Consider the following 10668-nt stretch of genomic DNA (forward strand, 5'->3'; position numbering starts at 1 on the left):
CCTAACCCTAACCCAACAACAAAAATAATATGACAACACAAAGACACAGTCATTCAATCTTAAGCACTTTTTTTCACCCTCTTTGTTGTATGAAGCAGTTCTAGATCAAAGGGGAGAGGATCAAAGCATCATTTTCACAAGTGGATCAAGAATGTCATAGTGGAATGTGCACGTCTGCTACAAGCTAAACGTTGAAAGCAAACACGAAGCTGTAGCAACCATTAGCATCTCCTGTGCCACGTAAATCCGCTTTAATTCCAAGCCACAACAGTTCCACATACGCGTCGGCGCTCCTTTCTTCTCATTGCGGGCTCCTCAAGCCATGCATCCATCCAGTCGCAAACTGTCCAAAAGCACCGACATTTTTGCGAAACAACGCGGGGCTGTGAAAATGCTGCCCATTACAGGTGCCAAAAAAGCACAATCGCCCCAGAGCTGTCCAGCGATGACAGTCAAATGGCACAACATTCCTCCTCCTTGATGAATGTTGCAGGCAAAAATGCTGAAAAACAATCCGTATCCACATGACGCACAACAACACAAAAGACAAAACAAAACACAAAAACAACAAAAAAAGCAAGGCTGGTGAGAGGACTTGCTGATGGCTGCCTCCGCGGGTGCCATCTTGCACTTTTTATAAAGGCAAATCCAATCCAATATTTGTGGATTTGTGATTCACTGGATTTGCATTACAGCTGATAAGTCCACTTACAGTATATATTAAATGACTCCTTGTTTCTCCACGCACTGAGGTAACACATGTGCCACATCATTTCTGCCATTCATCATCTTTTTTTGTTGTTTTGTTTAGATTCAAGTGATATACTTTCCCCATCTGTGCAAAAGAAGAACACCTCGATTCAAGGCTGCCTTGTCAGCAGCTCGCCCTTTCAACGCACCCCCGTCGCACATACTTCACAGACTGATATCACCCCTCTGAAAACCGGCTGTGTTTACACTCATGCTTAAACCCATCATCATTGCCTGTTCGTGTGATATGCATCAGTCCACAGTCTCGCTACGTCAAATGAATAGAATGAAGAGGACTGAAGGAAGTTAGGTTCCGGTCTCAATTTGTTATCTGACCCAGTTTCACACATGAACTTAGTTTTCCAGCACCAAATTGATTCACATTTAAACCAATTCTGCCTGAATAACTGTGATCTTCTTGGTATGGTTAAAGCAGACAGTGTCATTTAATAACACTACCTCCAAAAAAGTATAAATTCTAATTAATCTATTTTCTCTTGATATATGATTTCATCAGGCAACTTGTAATATAACCCAAATCATCTCCCAGTCCATTTTGAATTCATGCAAGAGCGACTTTGTGTGGAATGCATGTAAAATACTAGAGAGACACGCTGTGCAAGAAGACCAAATATTTGGAGACTCGCCACACCACATGTTTTCATATAGACTTGATCGTGAGGGGGGAAAAACATAAATGGGATATTGCTCCAGGAGTTACAATTCAGTATAGTTTAAATTTGAGACACCCATTTATGACCCATTAACACTTTTTATATTTTAGAGCTTATATTGGACCAATAATAGTGCAAAAAAAAGATGGTGGAAGTGCAATGCGGTTCACGTCAGCCTTAAAGGGAATTCAACTGAGATTCGTGACCTCACCACCAGGCATCAGCTTTTACACAAAGGGAGACAACTGGTCACTGCTGAGAGCAAACTCCGATGGGTGTGTTATGGCGCATGCAGAGCGTCAGCTGTGTGTATGTATGTGTGTTACTATGTTGTCATGGACACCTAGAAGTACCTGCCAGTGCGAGTATTTAAAGCAATGACCAGTTAAATTGTTATGTTTTCAGTCTGTTACATGATCATGACACTCCTCCAATGATGCACTGCTAAATCATGTCTTTAAAATGAAACATTAAAACAAAAAGAAAATCATAAATCTGATCGTGCACTGCACATGTGTAATGTCCGGCAGGGCAGAGAGCAAATAAAAGCATCAGCTCAGCATGGATGCTAATGTCTCTTGTATTCATGCAAAAAATGATCCCCCGAGACAATGTTTAAAGTGATAACAGTCACAGCAAAAGGCCTCAGTCTGATGAACAAACGGCAGGCACAACTCATTCTCTGCTGTCAAGCCAACTCGTCGAGAATATTTGGTGACATTGGACCCTTGAATTAACTTGATAAACAGCCTTAAGGCAACAAATCTGAAACGTTTTTGTTGCTTTTCACATAGAAGCCTGCAGTTCTAATCTGCCTTTGTTGCCTTTTAAGTACTTAGTATACACAGCATCAACACCCCGCACACAGCTCTAAAAATAGTAATGCAAAAAGCTTACACCTCAACGTGACAGGTGCTTATAAAATTGATGACGAAATATTATGAACTGAAGTTAAAAATAAAAGATAAGCGACTGAAAGAAAGCCGTAGGTACAGCCAAACAAATTCAACACACAAAGACAACGCATGAAATGAACAACCATTGCGTGTCTGACCGACCCAAACTGCAAATTAGCAAAACTTTTGTTCATAATTAACACTGAAACATGTTTTTTTTAAACCGGAATACAAGGAGAAGCTCCACGTATGTACAGGGAGAACATGCACATTTCATACAGGAACACCAGAGCAGGAATCGAAATCTGCACCTCTACACTGTGAAGCGAAAATACTAACCGGGTGATTTATGTATATACTGTATGTAGTATATGTCTTTTCATAACTAATACATAATTCACAAAGAGAATATATATGTTTGTTAGTAAATGTGTCTAGCCTTTAATATATGCACAAAATGTATTTCCACAGGACTGAACTTACTTTTGCTTTGCCTGAGATTGATGTGTTGAATATTTTACACAGAAGATGTCACTGTAATTTGTTGCTGTATTTAGGTATTCCCAAGATTTATTGAGTGTCTGTGCAGGGTGTGTCAGACAGATGGTGAGTGATGCTCTCATGTCAGTGCAGTCTCCGTTCTTGGGAAGGGGAAAAAAAATGACTCATGGGCTACATTAGTGGATGACCTACATTAACTGGAACCAGGACCACTACGCCGGAAGACAACACACAGGCAACCAATCAAATATGTGCAATCATTTAAAAAAACACTCTCCAGTGAGATCAAAAATGGAGAGGAAAAGTTAGATGGCCGATTTGAGCTGTGTGATCTACTATCCTTTTTAAATGTTGAAATATGCCATGACTTTACTAAGATAGGATGCAACAAAAGAGCCTTTCTGGAACACAATGCTTGGGGGATTAACCATTCATGTCACGCTCACTATGACAAAGATTTCTCTAAGAGCAGAGCTGGCGCAAAGATAGCACCAAGCATGAAGCCGCCGATTTGTGTGACTAGAGACTTTTATGCCAAAATCCACCACAATTGTACATGTAACGTGAGAGGTCAAGACACAATAGCCGAAATGTTCTGTATTTATACAACTCTCTCGTTTAAAAGAAAATCTGTGAGGGAAAAAAAATCACATCATTGCCTAGTTCATATGCTGCTGATTCGGAATGACGATCAGTCAATCCTACCTCTCTTAAAGTTGGCTGGGATAGACTGCGTGGAACCAGTTGTTGACAGGAAGAGTTGCCAGTAGGGCAGCATGGTGGGTAGGCAATGCACCCATGCCATAATTTTAAGGATTGGGGTTTGAAATCAGCTTGTTTTTTTTTTCTTCACTTCCTCCCAAATCCCCAAAACAAGTATTGAAGGTTCCTTGAAGTTGCTTCACTATCCATAAGGGTGAAAAGGTAGAAGATGCTGTATATTTCAAATCCAAAATCCAACTTCCCTGATGAAGATGCTGGTTGATTGTTTGGCCGACTTTGAAGGCAAACTAGAAGGATGTCGTGCAATATCCCTTTTGTGACTTCAGAGTTGCAACTCCAATTGTTGATCTTTAGCGCAGAGTCCGGTGGGATCGGTACTAGTTCACATGACCCTCATGAAGACAGGAGCTACAGTAAATGGATGTTTCTATGAGGTTTGCATGAAACACAGTAACTCGGGAAATAAATGCATTCATGAGACAACTTTGATTCACAGTTTGGTTAAAGCACTACTTATATTTATGAAAAAGTCACATGCCTTTTCACCATGTGCCTCTGGGGCATAGGGAATACCAATATGTACCCTTCTAATTTGTAGCTGGCAGTTTCCTGGGATTAGCAATTGTGAAGTAACTCAAGATATAAGTACAGTGGAAAAAATTACAGTGCCAACCTTTGGGTCTTGCAATAATTAATCATACATAATTACCACACTGGACTCAAGGAGAACCATTAAGAAGTGCCGGCAGGCAAAAGACTGAAGGTCATTTTGATCATGGTGACCAAACGCAAGGCCAGGCTTTGCGTTTCTTGTAAAATACATATGCGGTAACGACGCACATGCACACTACAATGACTAACATTTTGCCAACTATGAGGCAGAGTTTTGGAGTGAATATGTAACAAGGATCTTTGATTGGTTGTACGGACATATGTTGTCATGAGAAAGTTCTGTTGTTTATATCATCTATTGTCCATCTGGTCATGCTGCAGTGGATTTGTCAATCCATGTGACTGGAACAATTTCTTATTTCTATAATGATTTGCTTCTTGTAACTACATGTACATGAGTGAAATGTATGAGATGTGTGACACATTAAGAAACATCCACGCAGCTTGGAATATCGGGTCTCAACACGATGAAAACCACAAAACACATATGCGTTGCACATTTGCTCCTTATATTCTTCGAAAGCCCACACGGATGTCCTGACACAAATGCACACGCTACAGGTGGCGAAGATAATGACTCATGACAACAATCTTGCAGCAGGTGAGCTTGCCAGAAGTGAATCAGGATCGGAAAGATTAGCGGTGGATAACACGATTTGAGGACTGCATAAAGGAATGCATGACTTGATAGATAAGTATGAGGGAGGACAGGAGGAAGAAGCAATAAATCGGCAGATGTAAGAGTGCTATATGTGAAACAATGGCAGTTGATTCATGGGAGTACTTTCGAGAAAAGGAAAAAAATATTGTTTGGGCAATATGAATGGAAGGATGATAAATGTAGACAACTGGATAGTGTGGTGAGCTCAGAGCAGAGGGAGGAGTATTATATTAAAAATTGTCACAGCTCTCCAGCCTATTAAGTTAACCTTTGGAATGACAATGAATACAAAACACAAGAGAATAAGACAGAATAACAATGCCGTTTCAAAAAAGGGATAGTTCATGGGAAAAATATGATTTTTTTTTTCGTGCCCTAAATTGCCAAACAGAAGACCGTTTGCCATTTCTCCTCTGGCTTCTAGGGTATAACAATATGCTGCCATTATAGCATGAACAAGAGTATTTTCAAGCAAAACAATACATTAACTTTTGAAGAAAAGTGTCAAGCAAAGAGCAGGTAGGCTGTTGGCTGATAATTAGCTAGCAGCTAACAGTAGCACTTTATGTCACAGCAGTCTACAATATGTCAAATCTCCCTTGGAGCAATGTGACAAGTTTCCTCAAAAACTAGTCTTTTTATATATAAAGTGTTCATATATATGGCCAAAGGACAGAGTTGAACAAAATATGAGCTGGGTTCGTGAGAAGCCTCAATGTTGTTAGCCAAGTAACACTGAATCCCCTTCCTGATTAAACAAAAGTCAGACGCTTTTTTCCCCCATGATTTCTCCAGGAGATTAAATTTGTAGGACTCTGTGACAGCACAGCTGTGCCGTCTTAATTCTTTATCACAGGGAAAATTAGGTCTCATGCAAGTGCTAAAAGGTTTGAGACAGCATAAAAGCTACAGAGGGAGGGAATAAAAAGAAGAGATGCATCTGAGAGAATGATGAGGAATCACATTTTTAGACTCCCCAGTGATATGTCTTGCCACACAACCCTGTGTTTTTTTTATGGAAGTTAAAGAGGCTACTTGGAACAAGTGGACTGTAGAGAAATAACTGAACCAGGTTGCCGTTTTGAACAAACTCGAAACACCAAATCCAATCCTAACTCCGAATGTTAAACTCAAACACGAGCCTCAACACTAAATCCTAACGGCAAAACCCTGACCCCAACCTGTATGACTTTCCTCCAAATCCTTAATCTGTTGTTGCCGTTTTTTTTTGGCAGAGAATGGTGGTCGGCCATTTGGTGAAAGAAAACCATTATTTATTGCCTGTGGAAAAAAATACATCAATACAGTTCTGTTTGTTTTCCCAGAATTAAAATACTGTTCTTTATTTTCTAACAGTGTGTCTACACAGAATATATTGATTATTATTGACAGTGTTTCTTCTTTCCATGGCCTGTGGACACTTTTTAGTGCATCCTATTTATATGCTTAGTCCTGAGCTGTTTTTTGCTGAGCAAGTTTATGTATAAGTTGGATTACCAATTTCTGTTTAGTTGGAAATTTACTATGTGGGGAGTTGTTAAATTAAACAACTATTGAAAGTGGTCTCAAGAGTGAAACTACTTCCTGCAGTTCATTAATTATTTAGCTGCGTGGTTGCAGATACAGGAAATTCTTTCACGAGTCACAATAGTGGGTAGACCTGCACAACCCAGTGAATTTGATATACGGCCAGTTTGGACACTGTCAAGAAATACTACACGTCTACTCGAATGCTTGTAGCTTTTTAATAAATTAAATAGTTATTTTTAAGCATGTTTAATTTTCAGTGTTGTATCCATGGAAACCCAGCAATGAGTCCAAACCATTGCATGTATCTTTTGGCAAAGAGGCTGCTAAGCTATCAATTGTGATGGGAAAGACGGATCTGCATACATTTAATGTCTGCCTCCGCTTGCATGCATTTACGAGCGCTAAACAGACACTGGTGTGGACGTATTCAAGCGTCCTTAATGATCTGTGTGCATGTCAGCGTGATGCAGTGCACAAGGAGATTAATCTGGGCAAATCAACGCTCATCTGTGTGTGTTCGTACGTGGATGACAGGCTGCCGGGAGCGCAGGCAACACCATCAGAAATTTAACAGGATGGCGTTCTGAGTCAGCAAACCGGAGGGGATCTGAGTCAAGTCACAACTGGTGCTTGGTGTCTCTTGTGTGTTTGTCGATGCATGTGTGTGTACCAGCCAAGTGGTGGCGTGTTTGTGAGAGGAGCCGCATGTCAGCGTCAGACATGTGGAGATGTGAAATGGCAAAGGGTGAAGATGATGATGTGCATGGTGATGTGTTAAATGACCACCAGAGTTTATTTTGTGTCAGAGTGCGAACCCACAATGAGGGCGAGCGGCATGGTGGCTCAAAAAGGGTCACGAAACAATGGCAAAAACATGTTTTATAAATGCACTTGCCTAACTAGATTTGCTCTTTCGTTGGTATGTTTTATTTTTCAGAATGTCCTGCAAAAGGCCCGCTTTATTTTGTTATTGTGATGGAACATCATGTTACAAGCTTTTTCTTTGCCAGTGAATGTGTCGGGAACCTATGGCTCGCGAGCCATATATGTCTCTTTTGATGATTGCATCTGGCTCGCCGATAAAACTAAATACATATTCTCGCTTTTTCACTGTTCATTTCCTGTTTGGGCGGCAGTTGGCGGAAAGCGCAATTTTGATTGGATGATACTGACCTCGGTTGGCGGAAAGTGCAATTAAATTGGATGACACTGGCCGTTCATGTTGAAACAGGTCAACAGCCCTTTTAAATAAGATCAACGAGTAAAAAAAACGAGTATTGTACACTTCAGGTTGAATGGACAGAAGGATTCGCCTTTGTGGAGAGAAAAGTTTACAATTCTAATTTGTAATGAAACAATACCATGGATGAAACAGTCAAATGTCAGTGGCACTTTGACAAGCCCCATGCTAACGTTAGCATCAATATACTTCTGCGAGAGACAGCAGAAAGCAACCGTGCAAGCTAATGAGCAGTGTGCAGGCTAGCTAGCAGTAGCTTTGCCTATGGACCCAGCAAATTGACTTTCATTCCGCTCGTTTGGCTAGATTTTTTTTACCAATCATGAGGAGCAGAAGACTATTCATATTAATGGTGAGTGAGTATTATCACAAATTATTTTAAATAATATATTCTGACATGTTGAAATCACGTGTGTGTGTGTATGTGTGCGTGTGTGTCTCTCACTGAAAAACATTTCTAAATATTTTACTTTTATGGCTCTCTTAGTTAAAAAGGTTCCCGACCCCTGTTCTACAGCCTCGCAGGGAAGGACGGCAGGGCTTAATTTGACCATCCACTTTTTTTTTTACCAAATATAGTTGTTGCCCATTAAAAATTAGCTATTGCTACACAAAACATGTGAGTGGAATTTAGCAATCATGATAGATAAAAGAAAATGAAGATGGAAAGATGACATCAAGTGCCTATCATGCTCTCAACAGTCCAGTGGATTAGCTGGTTTGAGAGTGAGAAGTGAAATGAACACGACCCACAAATTCACAGTCAGAAGAGCAAGCAGAGAAAATATGCCTTGAAGGTCTTAGTACATATTTGTATAGATAAATAGAGGCATCTGCTCGCCAACTCGACAAACCAAAACTCAGTCAGCCTTGAGTGGCTGCCGCCGTATTCAATATGCTACACACCATATGCACAAGGCCTTAAACACTCTTACGCCTGCTCAAATCCGGTCCAAAAGCTGCGCCATATTTTAATCATAAATATGTTAACAGCGGGCATCAAAACTTCGAAATAAGTATTTTTTTCTAAACACTTCCACTAGGGTATATTGCACAGGTGTCAAAGTCAAGGCCTGGGGGCTAAATCTGGCCCGCCACATCATTTTATACGGCCCGCCAAAGCAAACCAAGCATGTGAGTACCATGATGCTTACTAAAGTCCGAACCAAAATTTCAAATTGTCCCATGTAAATCACAATAACATCAGATTAGAAAACTAAATAGTCATTCAATAGTCACTCAATAGCGGCCTTCCGCAAAAAATCACTTTGAAACCCATGGTGTAGTGCATGTAAATGATCAGGTGGGGTGCGTGGATCATGGAGCGGCTGTCCCGCCACAATCTTCTAGTGTGTCACTATGCCACTACATTTTAACGGTTTGGAAGGATCTGCTTAGACATGCTTGAAATTGCCTGTGACCACTCTCACAGCGGCGCAGCCTCTCTCTTGCAGATCTGCTTCTTCTATAGTTGTTTTCTGAATAATTATACTCTGTGGAAAAAAAATGATCATCAAAACCCACACTGTCTGGCAAGTGACAACTGCTGATTATCTTTTGTAAGAACGTAGGATTGCAATTTAAAATGACGAGAATAAATGTGCTTTGTTAAGTACCATTTTGGTTTTGGGAGAGATGAACAGCAAAATACTTCTTGGCAGCAGTAGAAAAGAGAATTCGCTTAATCACTGCTCTTCCTTGGCTGAAAACGAAAGGTTTATATAAATCTGAAAGTGCCATTTAGCAGCCATGAGCAGTGATTAAAAAAAGACTGCTTCCAAAGGCTGAGTCATGTACCTAAATTATTTATTATTGTTGGCATATCGATAACGGAATAACAAAAATAAGCCTTCTCATCAAGAGCTTACATATTTTTATACTCCAGGTTTCCCATATATTCCCTCCAAAAATGGGGGTTTAAGTTTATTTAAAAGTACACATTTTCCACGGGTGCGGATGTGTGTGCGACTCACGATTCTGATTGGCAGATCATCTTTCCATGATGTACCCCATCTCTCACCCTAACTCACCTGGGAGGTGACACATGGCCCTACAAAGCATGATAGATGGATGGATTTTCAGGGCAAGCCATCACAATGACAATAGTCTTATTTTGGCAAGATGGTTTGTTTGAAGACACACAGCATGATGAGATATGATAGTTTTTGAAAAGAAATCTTGAGTTCAGAGATCACGTAAGGCATATGAAGAGGGAGGGGGGGGGGTACTTTGTGGGCATTATCCAGATAATGGTTGCAAGGTAGACAGAGGTTTAAAAACATTTTAAAACACATAGAAATTCTGAAAATGGTATGCTAAGCCTTTTTTGAGGTGTTTAATGGAAAAAATGTTATTTACCCGAACCTATAAAAAAATATCATTTCGAGAGCTGCAATTGCATTGCACACCAACAGCCAGGGTGCATCTACAAGGACACAACGCAGTAAAAAAAAAGTGCATTGTCAGTCCGAAATGTTCATTGGTGAGCTGCGGTCTCGATTCAAACAAGTCATTGGTGACAGCCAAACGACATTGAAAATTGATGTATCTGTACAATCTCACATGCAAGTACAATGTACTGTACATGACAAGTGAGTTATACCACTGTAACTTAATCATACGATTTAGTAAGTGAGCAAACCTTTTCAAAATTACAATATGCCGCAAAGCCTCAGACATGAACGGTTATCAGTACTTCAGTACTTCACAACGGTTGAAATGAACCCAACATTTTTCTTTTTTAGTTTTTGCAACTTTCGGTCCTAAAGAAGAGCATAATAAATGGGCATGCTCAAAATAAGGAAGTGCAAAAAGGAATATATGAAGGACGTTAGAGATTTGCATTCAGTCAATAAGACTTTATTCATTTAAAAAAATCGATCTGGAATGTAGCCCATTTTCCCCATTGTCGATTAGTGCAGTTCTGATTTAGCCTTTGTCGAGCAATGAGTGTTTGTCTGTGCTAAATAGTTTCAGTGTTGTTGTTGTAAAGATTTTCTTTTTTTTTTTTTTTGATGAATC

The sequence above is a fragment of the Hippocampus bargibanti genome, linkage group LG08 (assembly GCF_051943395.1).
Source record: "Hippocampus bargibanti isolate YZ-2025 linkage group LG08, ASM5194339v1, whole genome shotgun sequence".
Classification (NCBI taxonomy): Eukaryota; Metazoa; Chordata; class Actinopteri; order Syngnathiformes; family Syngnathidae; genus Hippocampus; species Hippocampus bargibanti.